The sequence below is a fragment of the Aegilops tauschii genome, chromosome 3, assembly GCF_002575655.3.
Source record: "Aegilops tauschii subsp. strangulata cultivar AL8/78 chromosome 3, Aet v6.0, whole genome shotgun sequence".
Classification (NCBI taxonomy): domain Eukaryota; kingdom Viridiplantae; phylum Streptophyta; class Magnoliopsida; order Poales; family Poaceae; genus Aegilops; species Aegilops tauschii.
In genome coordinates this window covers 227755598-227771478 of record NC_053037.3, presented here as the reverse complement: position 1 = coordinate 227771478, position 15881 = coordinate 227755598, and positions in this window count along the sequence as shown.

The window sequence follows — 15881 nt, the reverse complement described above, 5'->3', positions numbered from 1 at the left end:
TTTATAAGGGTACAGATGATAAGTTTGCTAACTACTAAAGTAAAGTAGAATTTCTCCATGTTATACAAGTAAATTAAGGTGATTGTCTATCATACGGGTAAGGTTGGATGAAGGGTGGTAGGAACAAATGCTCCGCCTAGAGCATGTGTGTGTGAGATGGAGTCTTAGTGTGTGTGTGTTTGTGTGTGTGAGAGAGAGAGGATGGAGTCTTAGTGTGTGTGTGTGTGTGTGTGTGTGTGTGTGATGGGGTCTTAGTGTGTGTGTGTGTGTGTGTGGGTGGGTGGGTGCGTGCGTGTGTGTGTGTGTTTGTGTGTGTGTGTGTGTGTGTCGCGGGGTCCTCGGTGGCGGATGTAATTTAAGTGTGCATGGCTTCATCATAGAGAGGTGATGTGTATGACAGAGGGCACCAACGATGGGGTGCGAGAGAGAAAATGCCCGTAGAGAGGGAAGAGAAGGTGTGTGCGCATGAGAGGAGTCGACATCGAGAGAACGTGTTTGTTCGAGAGACACCAAGGAAGACTACTATATATCGATGGTGCATGTAGGTGGGAATTAAATGAAGGGGTGGTCTTATTGGTTTCGGGGATATAGGGGAATAGTGAGAGGGGGGTAGCTAGAAGGAGATTGTTAAGTGTGAGTGTGTGTTTTATCCATCCAGGTGGAAGTTATGTGCACACAAAAAGAGAACGATTCGATGTGGCATTAGGGTTGAGGGTAATTAACTACGTATGGAGACATAGAGACCTTGAACGTGCATGTGTGAGAGGTATACATGTATACATGGGATGTGTGTGTGTGCGCGCGCATGATTGAGATAAAAGAAAGAAGACATAAGTCATAAGATCAACAACATGGGAGAGACAGATCGGTATGACAATATGCATGCATGTGAGAATGCAGGGAAGAAGGTTCAAAAATTGAGCATGTGTTTTTGTCTTTAAGAGATAGTGGTGTGGGCTGGAGCATGCATCTATGGCGAGCAGAGGGAGTGAGGTACAATGATTGTGCAAAAGAGATCAACCTATAAATAAAAGAAGGTTGATGGAGAAACAGATAAATAGAAAGATAAAGATGCTAGCTAGTGTGCGTTAGAGATAGGAGTCGAGTGGATCAGAAGGCTGAGTTATGTGTGTGGGTGTGAGAGAGATGAAGAAAGGGTGCATGTGACTCACATACGAACAAATATCGGAGAGAAATGAGATCCCGAGAGACGGAGTTTTGTGTCTGCGAGAGAGAAAGATATTTCACAACGAGAGTGATAGCTAGAGAGACATATGAGGGAACGCAAGATATCTCTAGGGAGAGAGAGTGTGTGTGAGCGACATACAAGAGAACAGTGGAGAAATATGAGACCCTGGGAGACAAAGTTTGTGTTTGTGTGTGAGAAAGAGATATTTCAGAGGAAGAGTCATAGGTTTTCATACCTAAGGAGCGAAAGACATCTCTGTATGAGGGGTGTGCGAGTGGCACACAGGGGAATAGTAGAGAGAAATGAGACCCCGGGAGATAAAGTTTTGTGTTTGTGCGAGAGAAAGAGATTCCACATGGAGAATCATAGTTAGAGACACATAGAAGGGAGCGAGATATACTTAGAGAGAGATACAGTGATGAAGGTCGAGGGAGAGAGTACCGTCAGTGTGTTACGAAGATAAAAGATCATTGTCGACATACAGGTAGCACGCGAGATACCCGAGAGACGATGAACGCGTATAGGTCTAGAGAGATAGTCCTATATAAGCATGAGTGATAGTTATATGAGACGAATATCTGGATTAAATGGGATTCAAATATTTAAACCTCGATAATATCATAACGGAAATTGGTGTATCAAACATGCATATTCATTTGAATTTGGGGACACGTGTAATGTTATATAGTTTATCAATATTGGTGATCCATAGATTCTTTAATTAGAAACAATGCATGGTTTATATGCAATTAATGTCTAAACGGGATTACACTATTTGTTGCGTGTGTGAAACACATTATACATGGTTGAGAATGTAAAAAACCCCGCATGAAACACACATTAATTGGAGACAGTTAGCGAGGAATGCATACATTGGATTTCAACATAAAGTGGTTTCAAATATTTGAAAATCCAAATTGATGGATACAACCTTATGAATCTGAGATCATGTCATTTGTAAACCATATTTATGTATAAAGGGTGTTGTGCTTTTGAAAGTATATATTAAAAATGATGTATATAGAATTTTATTCCAATCGAAAAAGGATCCTGCCCGAAAAAAACAGAATACAAACGGGATTCGAATTGAGTTGGCATGGTAAACGTGCACTCTGCAAAATTTGAATGAAGCGGGGAAAGTCGCAGTAACCGCCGGAAACCAAAATCTGCGAGATGGAAATTACTACTGCCTATCCCTGCCACGCAAAGCCTATCTGCTCGATTTCTATAGGTTTCTTTACGGGTAGGTTTGTAATTTCACTCAAACGTGACATAACCGCCTCTCACCCGGATTCATACACGGTGGGCGCCAAAACGCAGTGTCTCCTCCGCCGAAATCGACTCCCTCCCCGATTCATACACGGTGGGCGCCAAAAACAAACTCTCGTCGGCAAATATTCGGTGTATGCGAGATTACCGTCCTATCCCCAACCGACTAATATTGCTGTGATGTAGGAAATTTGAAAAAGGGGCTAAGTTTGTAAATTTCCTCGCATTTGAGACAAGCGCGCCTTGAAGACATGGTTCCCCCTTCCTCTCTACCTCCATTTACCCATTCGTACTCCGTGGGCGCCAAAACACCCTCTCCACCCCAGCCTCCTCCATCCGCTACCCCATCCACTGCCGTCCTCCTCCACCATGCCGGAGCTGATACCCCGACGCCGCCGTCCATTACAAGAGATCGGCCTCTCTCATCCACAGCTTCGGACCGGGATCCTTGCATCCCGTCCTCTCTCTTCATCCCCGCCGTCGTCCACCTTGCCGGCGCCGCTCCTACGACCATCTCGTCCACCGCGCCCTGCCGCCACCGTCTACCCTCCTAGATCTGCTTCCACGCCACCGACAGCCATCGCTACTGCAACACCATCAAATTCTCAGCAGATGCATACATGGCGACGCACCAGAGGTGGTACTCTTTCGTATCTGCTCAACTTATTTATCACAGCAAGAAAATAGATCGCCATTGCTTTACTCTGATTCTTGTCCATCACTTACTTGCTAGTTGAAAGCAAACATTGGTTGCGAAGTTTCCTTTCTCCGATTTGCACCTTCAGATCTGCCATGGCACGCTCAACACTATACTCCCAATGCTTATGGTTTTCCCCTTTTATATTCCAGACTAGTTAAATGACAGTAGACTAAATTTCAAAATTTGGTCAGTCGATTTTTCAGAGCTCGCCGGAGTTTGCCGGTGTGAACGAAGGGGCTCGGTTGGGGACGGTGGTTGTGGGGGGCGGTGGTGGGGCCTCGCCCAATGAAGAAAACTCGACGCGGGTGGGGGCGGGGGTGGGGGTGGCGGTGGCGGACGAACACAGGCGGTGGGGGCCGGTGGTCCGGCCGGCGGCCCGTGCGGTGTTCTGTATGGGAAGAATCAGATACGAGGAAGAAGAAGGGTTAGGAGACATAGGATCTTCATCCAATCGCCTAAAATGGTCGACTGACCCAAATGACAAAAGTCACGTGACTTGCATGCAGATATGCCTTTATATTCAGTACCATCATCGTACCTGCTTAGCACTGCTCCTGAATCCATCAAGCTAAACAACGTGCCACTCATAATTCGAAACTTGTTGCTCAAGTACGAATCTGATATGATGTTGATATGACTAAAACAGATAACATTTAATTGGCACTCTCTCCATTCCTAAATACAAGTCTTTCTATAGATTCCACCATGGACTATATATGGAGCAAAATGAGTGAATCTACACTCTAAAATGTATCTGGATACATCTGTATGTGATCCATAGTGGAAATCTCTACCAAGACTTATATTTTGGAACGGAGGGAGTATGATAGTAGTACAGTATGTTCCTTGTAGTGAAGATGAGCAGGGACATTTGTAGTGTAGAGGTCTATACAGTCGGTTGTGATGGACACTTTGAACTCTTCGGGCCTCATTGATTCGTAGGATTTTGTAAAAATGGGAATAGGATTTGTAGTGGCCTGCCCACTTGAATCCTATAAGAATAGCAAGGAAATGCGGGGAGCTGTGTTGCCTTTGAGAGTTACACTGATATTAACAGTACCGCACCTTCAGTTGAAGAGAGCTGGTATCTGAAGCCTTTCTAGCCATACCAGCAATACTAGCACATATATTCCAGCAAGTTCCACTTTGCTGATTTTACTCTGATGCTTACGGTTTTCCCGTTATATCTACACTATGATCTGGTAGCTGCTTTGTGTCGCACTAGCAGCAGTCCACTCTTGAAGATAAACACTGCAATGACTTACAAAATTCACACCAAGGCATTGAGTGCCATTCTGGATGCAATGAAACTCATACGCTCCACACCTGTTGATTCTTGTCCAGAATATGATCCTAATGACTATTCTAACCTCGAGGAGTCAAAGGCAGATGGCCTGTCCTGTTCACCCATCAAGGTGCCTGTTCTAATTTGGCAAGGTTTTATTGATTGTGCGTATCTTGCATATGTTGTCTTGCATTTCTTCTACTTTGTTGCACCGCCATCTGCTTAGTTTACTCATCATATATGTCGAGATGCCATGCCCATCCACTATCAATACATATTCCATCTGTCATCATACCCTGTTTTTCACTCAAATGATGTTCTTGTGCATCGGACATCAAAAAGGAAGAGGGTGATTGCCGAACCTGAAGGAGCACCAGCAAAGTCCTTGAAAAACGTGGTTGTGCCGGAGAAATCAGACAGCACCCCACTTATATTGGCTGTACAACCAGTGACACAAAACGTAGGACCGACTCCAGTAGACTTTACCCATATTTCACTGGCCACACCACTAGCCCCACCACACAGGACCTGCACTCCAGCAAAAGGTATGCCGATTTCAGTTGCCTAGCACTAGCCGTACCACAGAAAAATCCCACTCCAGCAAAAAGTACAGCAAGTCCACCGGCCGAAGACCTGTCCCAACTGCAGAGACGGCCAATTCCTGCAGATTGGAACCCCATTCCAGTTATTCCCAGTTTAAAAGACAATGCTTTCAATGTTGTTAGGGACTACGTGCATATATTCCCATCATGGGAAGAATATAGTGAAGACAAACACCAGTTTCACATCTTCCTGTCCCACTTACATGTAAGTGCTATTATTCATGGTGATTATTTTCCTGTTTTCTGCTGATTGAACACATCAATGATTTACATTACGTTGTTGTAAGTAGGCGAGGGTCAATCTGGATAGTCATGATGAGCAAAGCTTGCTTGCGCTTTTCAAGGAAGCATTGCAGCAGTATCGGTGTTACCTGAGGAAATCACAATTTGATGGCAAGTATATAAACGAATTTCTGGTGAAGTCTCCTGTGCTAAATTTAGAAGACATTGAATGGAAAAACCTTGTTCTGCACTAGTCTCGTTCTGAGGATGAGGTACTGTCTATGATATCGCATGACAATTTGAACTTCTACTTTTCCGCATGTGCCTTACGGATCCTTTTGCAGGAAATCTGCTCGAAAAGGAATTCCGGTTTGAAAAGAACGACAGGATATCGCAACTATGCTGCCCGCTGCTTTGCTCTTGTTAGTACCTGTTGTCCTGTATCACTATACTTGCATACATACCTGGTTCATTATGTGACAGCAGTATGCATGATGGCTTGCTTATCAATTGTTCGCTCCAAATTATCTGATCTGAATGAATGGTTACATTAGTGTAGAATATATCCAATGCCAATGAAATTTAGCTCTACATTGTTCTTGTAAGTACCTGCTGTCCTTTATCAGTGTACTTATATTGACAGGTAGCTGTTCATGTACCATCACTCTGCAGCTTATTTTCCTTTGCCCTCCATTTGCTACACATAAGATCTATATTTACTCTTACCGTAAGGTTGGATAACACCAATGGTACTGAAGAAGTTCAGCTCTGCATTGCTCTTGGCTGTACCTTTTGCCTGTATCGCTATACTTACATTTATAGCTACCTGGTTATGTAGCATCACTCTTCATCTTATCTTAAATATTCTCCATTTTTTCTTATATTGTCACATCTATATTTACTCTTAACAAAATGTAGAATAAAGGCAATGCTTATGAAGAAGATTCTGTGGTAAACTTCTTGAATTGCCCCCCCCCCATCAGCATGGACAAGGGCTTTATAGAGCCTGCCTTCACCAATAATGTAAGTTTGTCCTTCTCAAGGCTTCAAACTTTGTTGTGTATATTTGGTTAGGCATGACTGCAATAGTTGTTTATTATTGGTGTTTCCATCAAATTGCATGTTTAAAGTTTATTATGTAATTCATAAACAAAACTTTGTCCTTCTCAATTTAAGTTTTCAGTTGTACAACCAAGTTCCTTCGCAGTAAACCGGCCAAACCGTAAAATTACGGTACATAATCGGGCCGTCATCCAAATCACTATGATCCGCATCATGGGCCCCTTCATCTTGGTCTGTTAACAGGCCTAAATGTAAACTGGCCCACTAGTAGATTCGGGCCCTTAATAGGCCGAGTAAACCGCCGGCCCTATTTTCCCAAGAAAACTCAAAGGGCTTTTAGGACGCTGAAAAGTAGGTTGGGCCTGGAAAGTGCCGAACAGCTCACGGGCCGGCAGCAGGCCGAAATAGACCCCGGCCCATGATTGTGCCAATCAAATCATTGGCTTATAACAGGAAAAAATTGTCTCGGTCCTTGTTTGGCCCAATCAGATTATCGTCTGTGAGCAGGCCGGATGCAAACAGGGTCGTAGTTAGGCCCAACTATATGACGGGCTTTTAACAGGCCAAAATATATATAGGGCCGAAATGTTAAATGGGCCTTTAACAGGCCGAAACTAATATCAGGCCTAATTACTAAATGGGCCTTTATCAAGTGGGCCCAAAAGCATAGCGTCCAGTTGACGGGCCGAATCTGATATGGGCCATAATTTAGCCCAAAGCCTCTCAAACGGTCGGACCTGATCTGGGCCGTAATTTGGCCTAGAACGTGGTAGGCTTTTAACGGGCCAGATCTCATATGGGCCTTTATTAGGCCCGGAACGTGGCAGACTGTTAATGGACCGGATCAAAGATGGGCCGGCATTTGGCCCAAAACATGGCAGCCTGTTAATTGGCCGGCCTACTAGTGTCATCAAAATCTTTTGGGCCTTCAGCTAGGCCGGCCCATTATGGTCGGCGAAATCTCATGGGCCTTTAGCTGGGCCGACCCATTATGGTATGGAAAATCTTGTGGGCCTTTAGCTGGGCCGGCCCATTATGGTCCGCAAAATCTCGCGGGCCTTTAGCTGGGCCGACCCATTATGGCCCGCAAAATCTTGTGGGCCTTTAGCTGGGCCGGCCCATTATGGTCCTCAAAATCTCGTGGGCCTTTTGCTGGGCCGGACCATTATGGACCGCAAAATCTTGTGGGCCTTTAGTTGGGCCGGCCCATTTAAACTTTATGGGCCACTTTTGGGCCAGTCCACATGTCAACATTTCATAAGCGCATCTCGCCCATTGGATGAGTGACACCTGTGCCAACGGGGAGCTGAAACGTGTTTCCTCCAGCCAATGATGATTTTACACGTGGAAAATCGCCATTGGTCCGGGCTGTTAACGGGTTATCGGATCCAAAACCGGACCCGATAGCTTAACGGCGTTCCGTTACGATGGATGCCACGCGTCGGTCACCCTTGACGAAAGCACTTCTGTGACGCGCGATTTTTCATCATGGAAGTGGACACTTCCGTGATGATAATTTTGGTAATGTCATGGAACACTTCTACGACAGCACAGGTATGACTATCATGATTCTGTCATAAATTTGTCATGGATGTACATGCATGACAGAAAACGTGACCTACTGTGACAAACACGTATCATCACGGAAGTGTATTTTTTTGTAGTGTATGGAGAGGTGTGTTCAAACTGTGTGTGTGTTCAAACTGTATCATGTCATAAAACTGTGCATACCATTCGAAGACAACCACTACATGCATATGTATGGAGGTGATGCATGCATGCATGTTTGAATACCATTTCACAACATTACTGTGGCGTGTGCGTCGAAAATCGTATAGTGCCCACACAAAGGGAGATTGGTTCATGACATACGTGTCATTGTACTAGCCACTTCGACTCGATGGGAAGGATTCATGCATACAATGAAAGCGGAGAGCGAGGTTCATGAAGCGTACTACATATGATGGTCCCCTTCCCTCTCTGCGACACATACTATATGCTCCTACCATAATACAACCCAAAAAGAATCCTCCTTGATGGTGAAATTAATTAACCTCTCCCTATGTAGGTCAAAGTGATGCATGCATCAACGATGGCCTCGTGGGCCCACAGATGGAAGCGTCACACGTGAGTGTCCTAGCTAGAATAACCACCGCCAGCATGCATATGGCCCAAAGTGGTGTTGTGTGATGTTTGAATAGTCAATTTCACAACAATGTTGTGGCACGTGCCTCGGAAACCGAAGTCCCGACACTGAGTGAGGTGTACTTGTTCACAGAGGCGTATGTATAGCATATATGCTAGACCCCTCCCACCTCTTCGAAGCGTACTAGATAACCCACAAGTATAGGGGATCGCAACAGTTTTTGAGGGTAGAGTATTCAACCCAAATTTATTGATTCGACACAAGGGGAGCCAAAGGATATTCTCAGGTATTAGCAGTTGAGTTGTCAATTCAACCACACCTGGAAAACTTAATATCTGCAGCAAAGTATTTAGTAGCAAAGTAGTATGGAAGTAACGTTAACGGTGGTAAAAGTAACAGTAGCAGTTTTGTAGTAATTGTAACAGTGGCAACGGAAAAGCAACTAAGCAAAGATCAATATGTGAAAAGCTCGTAGGCATTAGATCAGTGATGGATAATTATGTCGGATGTGATTCCTCATGCAAGAGTTATAACATAGGGTGACACAGAACTAGCTCCAGTTCATCAATGTAATGTAGGCATGTATTTCAAATATAGTCATACGCGCTTATGGAAAAGAACTTGCATAACATCTTTTGTCCTACCCTTCCGTGGCTGCGGGGTCCTATTGGAAACTAAGGGATATTAAGGCCTCCTTTTAATAGAGTACTGGACCAAAGCATTAACACTTAGTGAATACATGAACTCCTCAAACTACGTTCATCACCGGGAGTGGTTACGATTATTGTCACTTCGGGGTTACCGGATCATAACTCATAGTAGGTGACTATTGACTTGCAAGATAGGATCAAGAACTCACATATATTCATGAAAACATAATAGGTTCAGATTTGAAATCATGGCACTCGGGCCCTAGTGACAAGCATTAAGCATAGCAAAGTCATAGCAACATCAATCTTAGAACATAATGGATACTAGGGATCAAACCCTAACAAAACTAACTCGATTACATGATGAATCTCATCCAACCCATCACTGTCCAGCAAGCCTACGATGGAATTACTCACGCACGGCAGTGAGCGTCTTGAAATTGGTGATGGAGGAAGGTTGATGATGACGACGGCGACGGATTCCCCTCTCCGGAGCCCTGAACGGACTCCAGATCAGCCCTCCTGAAAGAGATTAGGGCTTGGCGGCGGCTCCGTATTGTAAAATGCGATGAATCCTTCTCTCTGATTTTTTTTCTCCCCGAACGTGAATATATAGAGTTGGAGTTGAGGTCTGTGGAGCACCAGGGGGCCCATGAGGTAGGGGGGCGCGCCCCGGGGGGCAGGCGTGCCCCCCACCCTTGTGGACAGGGTGTGGGCCCCCTAGTCTTGATTCTTTCGCCAGTATTTTTTATAAATTCCAAAAATATTCTCCGTGAAGTTTCAGGTCATTCTGAGAACTTTTATTTCTGCACAAAAATAACACCATGGCAATTCTGCTGAAAACAGCATCAGTCTAGGTTAGTTCCATTCAAATCATGCAAGTTAGAGTCCAAAACAAGGGCAAAAGTGTTTGGAAAAGTAGATACGATGGAGACATATCAACTCCCCCAAGCTTAAACCTTTGGTTGTCCTCAAGCAATTCAGTTGACAAACTGAAAGTGATAAAGAAAAACTTTTACAAACTCTGTTTGGTCTTGTTGTTGGAAATATGTAAAGCCAACATTCAAGTCTTCAGCAAAGATTATGAACTAACCATATTCACAATAACACTTAGGTCTCATGTTTACTCATATCAATGGCATAATCAACTAGCGAGAAATAATAATAAATCTCGGATGACAACACTTTCTCAAAACAATCATAATATGATATAACAAGATGGTATCTCGCTAGCTCTTTCTGAGACCGCAAAACATAAATGCAGAGCGCCTCCGAATATCAAGGACTGACTAGACATTGTAATTCATGGTAAAAGGGATCCAGTCATAGTCATACTCAATATAAACTAATAGTAATGCATGCAAATGACAGCAGTGCTCTCCAACTGGTGCTTTTTAATAAGAGGATGACGACTCAACATAAAACTAAATAAATAGGCCTTTCGCAGAGGGAAGCAGGATTTGTAGAGGTGGCAGGGCTAGGTTTTGAAATAGAGATAAATAATATTTTGAGCGGCATACTTTCATTGTCAACATAATAAGTGAGAGATCTCGATATCTTCCATGCTACACACATTATAGGCGGTTCCCAAACAGAATGGTAAATTTTATACTCCCCCATCACCAACAAGCATCAATCCATGGCTTACCCAAAACAACGGGTGCATCCAACTAACAACAATCCTGGGGGAGTTTTGTTTGCAATTATTTTGATCTGGTTTAAGCATGGGACTGGGCATCCCGGTGACCAGCCATTTTCTCGTGAGTCGGGAGCGGAGTCCACTCCTCTTGAGAATAACCCGCCTAGCATGGAAGATACAGAGCCCTAGTTGACACATGAGCTACTCGAGCATACAAAACAGAATTTCATTTGAAGGTTTAGAGTTTGGCACATACAAATTTACTTGGAACGGCATGTAGATACCGCATATAGTAAGGTATGGTGGACTCATATGGAATAACTTTGGGGTCTATGGAAGTGGATGCACAAGCAGTATTCTCGCTTAGTACAAGTGAAGGCTAGAAAGAGACTGGGAAGCGACCAACTAGAGAGCGACAACAGTCATGAACATGCATTAAAAATAATAAAGATTGAGTGCAAGCATGAGTAGGATATAATCCACCATGAACATAAATATCGTGGAGGCTATGTTGATTTTGTTTCAACTACATGTGTGAACATGTGCCAAGTCAAGCCACTTGAATCATTCAAAGGAGGATACCACCCTATCATACCACATCACAACCATTTTAATAGCATGTTGGCACGCAAGGTAAACCATTATAAACTCCTAGCTAATTAAGCATGGCATAAGCAACTATAATCTCTAATTGTCATTTCAAACATGTTTCATTCATAATAGGCTGAATCAGGAACGATGAACTGATCATATTTACAAAAACAAGAGAGGTCGAGTTCATACTAGCTTCTCTCATCTCAATCCGTCCATCATATATCGTCATTATTGCCTTTCACTAGCACGACCGAACGGTGTGGATAATAATAATAGTGCACGTGCATTGGACTAAGCTGGAATCTCCAAGCATTTTAATACAAAGGAGAAGACAAGGTAACATGGGCTCTTTGTTAGGTCAACAATAATGCATATAAGAGCCACTTCAACATTTTCATTATGGTCTTCTCCTCTCGACCCCCAAAGAAAAGAAAAGAAATAAAACTATTTACACAGGAAAGCTCCCAACAATCAAAAGAAGAATGAGAAATCTTTTAGGGTTTTCTTTAAGGTTTTTCAAACGCACAAGAAGAAAGCAAGAAAAGGAAATAAACTAGCATGGATAGTACAATGAAAAAGTATGAGCACCGACAACTAGAATGAGTGTGTGAACATGAATGTAATGTCGGTGAGAAATACGTACTCCCCCAAGCTTAGGCTTTTGGCCTAAGTTGGTCTATGGCCATGGCTGGCCTGGCGGATATCCAAAGTTTTAACTGGGGTCATACTGAGATGCAGCACCTACTGCCTCTAGAGCTGCAGCTTGGAGGCGAGATGCCTCCGTCCTCCTCTCGTACTTGTTCGCCTCCTCCCTAGTTATAACATATCTCCTTTTTTCCTGAAAGTCAAAGAAAGTAGTAGGGAGAGTAATATAGACAGCGCGACGTTTGTCAAAGATTAGTCGGTACTGGAGAGATTGTTCATTCCTCTCAACAAACTGATGACGAACCGTAGCATTAAAATCTAGATAAGCAGGAGGCAACTCCATATCATTTTCACGAATGTGTACCTCAAGAAAATTAGCTAAACGGATTGCATAAATTCCACCAAACAAATCTCCGCAAATACTGTTATGATGCAACCTTCGTGCAACAATAGCTCCCAAGTTATATTGTTTATCTCCTAATACAGCACTCTTGAGAACACTAAGATCAGCAACGCACATGTGACATGCCTCGTCCTTACCGTTAATGCATCTACCTATAAAGAGAGCAAAATAATGTATGGCAGGAAGATGAATGCTCCCTATGGTAGCTTGCGTGATTTACCTAGATTCCCCCACAGTTATACTAGCAAGAAAGTCTATATTCAGATTTGCGAGGTTCACTAGCATTACCCCACTGCGGGAGTTTACAAGCAGTATTAAAATCCTCTAAATCCATGGTATAAGATTTATCATAAAGATCAAACAGGACCATGTGCGAATGGCGTGATGATGTAAATTTAAACCTTCTCACAAAGGAGTCAGTTAGGTAGTAATGTTGGGGGCACTTATCTGACACGAAGCCCTCCAGTTCAGCATTACACACATACGCGCCAAATTCCTCCTTAATACCTGCTCCGACCATATACTCCTCTGACGGCCATTCACAAGGCCGCACTTGAGCTTCCCTTGGTAGTTCATTGTCCGGCTCATGTATCGTGGGCCTTGGACCTTGGTTCCTTGAGGAACCACCTTGGTACATTTTCCTAAACATATTTCTTCCTCTGAAAAGTTTCTGAAATTTTTAGGGACTCAAAATAAAAGTGAACCAAACTCAACAAAATTGATAGCAACTACTCCCACAAGTGCCTAGAGACTATATCATGCATTAGAACTACTTGGGACCATATAAATTTTACATGCAAGCTCAAGAACAGGGTCACCTAAGCAGCAAAAATTTGCGATAAATAAAGCACTAGAACAAAAACTAATTGTACCATTGGAGGATTCACATACCGAAGAACAATCCCCCAAAGCAGCTTTGTGAATGGAGCTTTGAGCAAGGAGATCGAAAATCTCAGCAAAATGAGCTACAACACGAGTTTGAGCTGTGTGTGGATTTTTTCTGGAGGAAGACGAAGTGTGTGGGTGCTGGAATAAGTGGAGGGGGGCCATGTGGGGCCCAGGAGGCAAGGGGCACGCCCTGCACCCTCGTGGCGAGGTGGTTGCCCCCTCTGGTGTGTTCTCAATGCCAAATATTCTTAAATATTCCAGAAAAAAATCATATTTCATTTTCAGGGCATTTGGAGAACTTTTATTTTCGGGGTATTTTTTTGCAAGGATAATTCAGAAAATAGACAGAAAAAATACTATTTTCCTTTATTTAATCTAAATAACAGAAAGTAAAAGGAGGACACAAAGAGTTGCGCTTTCTAACTTCATCCGTCTCATGCTCATCAAAAGGAATCCACTAACAAGGTTGATCAAGTCTTGTTAACAAACTCATTCCGAATCGCATGAAACCGGAGAATTTTCGAATAGCACTAGGTTACCTCAACGGGGATATGCACGTCCCCAATAATAAGAATATCATATTTCTTCTTGACAGTAGGAAGAGGAAATTCAAAACCTCCAATAGTAATCGTTGGAAATTTTCCAATAGAATTGATACTGTGGTCTTGAGGTTGTTTCCTCGGAAAGTGTACCGTATGCTCATTACCATAAACATGAAAAGTGATATTGCCTTTGTTGCAATCAATAACAGCCCCTGCAGTATTCAAAAATGGTCTACAAAGGATAATCGACATACTATCGTCCTCGGGAATATCAAGAATAACATAGTCCGTTAATATAGTAACGTTTGCAACCACAACAGGCACATCCTCACAAATACCGACAGGTATAGCAGTTGATTTATCGGCCATTTGCAAAGATATTTCAGTAGGTGTCAACTTATTCAAATCAAGTCTACGATATAAAGAGGCAGGCATAACACTAACACCGGCTCCAAGATCACATAATGCAGTTTTAACATAGTTTCTTTTAATGGAGCATGGTATAGTTGGTACTCCTGGATCTCCAAGTTTCTTTGGTATTCCACCCTTAAAAGTATAATTACCAAGCATGGTGGAAATTTCATCTTCCAGTATCTTTCTTTTATTTGTAAGAATGTCCTTCATGTACTTAGCATAAGGATTCAGTTTAAGCATATCACTCAAACGCATACGCAAAAAGATAGGTCTAATCATTTCAGCAAAGCGCTCAAAATCATCATCATCCTTTTTCTAGGATGGTTTAGGAGGAAAAGGCATGGGTTTCTGGACCCATGGTTCTCTTTCTTTACCGTGCTTCCTAGCAATGAAGTCTCTCTTATCATAACGTTGATTCTTTGATTGTGGGTTATCAAGATCAACAGCAGGTTCAATTTCTACATCATTGTTATTGCTAGGTTGAGCATCAACATGAACATCATCATTAACATTATCACTAGGTTCATGTTCATTACCAGATTGTGTTTCAGCATCTGAAATAGAAATATCATTGGGATTCTTAGGTGTGTCAACAACAGGTTCACTAGAATCATGCAAAGTCCTATAATTTTTCTTTTTCTTCTTTTTAGAAGGACTAGGTGCATCAACATTAGTTCTCTGAGAATTCTGCTCAATTCTCTTAGGCTGGCCCTCAGGATACAAAGGATCCTGAGTCATTTTACCCCCTCTAGTCATAACTCTAACAACATTATCATTTTTCTTATTATTTAATTCATTGAGCAAATCATTCTGAGCTTTAAGCACTTGTTCTACTTGAGTGGTAACCATAGAAGCATGTTTACTAATGAGTTTCAGTTCACCTTTTACTCTAGACATATAATCACTCAAGTGTTCAATCATATAAGCATTACGTTTCAATTGTCTACCAACACAAGCATTGAAGTTTTCTTGTTTAACAATAAAATTATCAAACTCATCTAAGCATTGGCTAGCAGTCTTATAACGAGGAATATCACCTTCATCAAATCTATAGAGAGAATTTACCTTTACTACCTGTGTCGGGTTATCAAGACCATGTATTTCTTCAATAGGTGGTAAATTCTTAACATCTTCAGCTTTAATACCCTTTTCTTTCATAGATTTCTTTGCCTCTTGCATATCTTCAGGACTGAGAAATAGAATACCCCTTTTCTTCGGAGTTGGCTTAGGAGTTGGTTCAGGAAGGGTCCTATTATTTTCATTAGTCAACATATTATTCAATAGCAATTCAGCTTGATTAACTGTTCTTTCCCTGAAAACACAACCAGCACAACTATCCAGGTGGTCTTTGGAAGCATCTGTTAGTCCATTATAAAAGATATCAAGTATTTCATTTTTCTTGAGAGGATGATCAGGCAAAGCATTAAGTAATTGGAGAAGCCTCCCCCAAGCTTGTCGGAGACTCTCTTCTTCAATTTGCACAAAATTATATATTTCCCTTAAGGCAGCTTGTTTCTTATGAGCGGGGAAATATTTAGCAGAGAAGTAATAAATCATATCCTGGGGACTACGCACACAACCAGGATCAAGAGAATTAAACCATGTTTTAGCATCACCCTTTAATGAGAACG